This window comes from Dipodomys spectabilis, unplaced genomic scaffold (genome assembly GCF_019054845.1).
Source record: "Dipodomys spectabilis isolate Male_0828 unplaced genomic scaffold, ASM1905484v1 ptg000934l, whole genome shotgun sequence".
In the NCBI taxonomy this organism is placed as follows: domain Eukaryota; kingdom Metazoa; phylum Chordata; class Mammalia; order Rodentia; family Heteromyidae; genus Dipodomys; species Dipodomys spectabilis.
This window is the reverse complement of record NW_024871611.1, coordinates 399,303-400,284: the sequence shown is the minus strand read 5'-3', so window position 1 is coordinate 400,284 and position 982 is coordinate 399,303.

Here is a 982-nt window from a genome sequence, read left to right as displayed (position 1 = left end):
CAAACCTGACACTGCCTGCTTGGACCCACGGTGCCTCTCGGAGTCCTCAGGTGATGGCAAGCACCAGGCCGGCTTGTGGTCACGACCTGGTGAGGTCCCGGGTCCTCCGCTCCAGGCCTGAGTGTTTGCCTTGCCACTGCCATCACTGCTAGACCCACCTGGAGCCGCAGCCAACAGCTTCTCCCAGCAGCACATGAGTGTCCACCTCCCAGGCTTGTACCCTTTGACCCCTGCACCATCTATCCCCTCCCCTTCCGACCCAGACACCCACCTCATCTGTGCCTTATACTCCAGCCCAGACTCTGCCACAAATGTGTCCCAGGGGTGGGGGGGGGTGTCGACCAGGGGATTCCAAACCCATCCGTAGCAGTCAATGTCCCAGGAAATGGGGAGATGCAGAGATGGGTAAGGAGGGGGCACCACAGGGCCCCTGGCCTGGACCATTGGGAGCAACATAGCCACTCATCTGCACCCTTCCTCTCCCTGGTGGGAACATGGTGGCTTTAGTCAGAGGTGGGGAACAGCACCTCCACACCTGCTTTCTAGGGTCTTTTCCTTTTTGCTGCTGGTGGGGGGTGTTGGGTGCAGAAGATAGGTCTTCCTTGCTGTGTGAGCCCTTGTCCTCTGTGCTCAGTCATGCTTTCACCTGAAGAGGATACAATTAAAGCCCAGTTGGGAGGTGAGGGTGCTGGGGGTCAGATAGAAGGTGATTATCTGGGAGGAACACCACCCAACACACACACATACACCCAGCCTGCTCCTTTCCTCAGTTGTCAACAGTTCTCACAGGGTGATCACATTTCCCAGCTCTGCCAGCTTCTTCTGGTGGTCCCAGTCCATCTGGTCTCCTTGTCCTTCCCAAGAATCCGCCAAGTGGCCCAGAAGCATATATGCTTGAAGTAGGGAGTAAGTCCATATATGTAGACTTTAGGACCCCATCCATTTCCCCAACACTGCCCCCACCTCAGGTAAGACACTCATT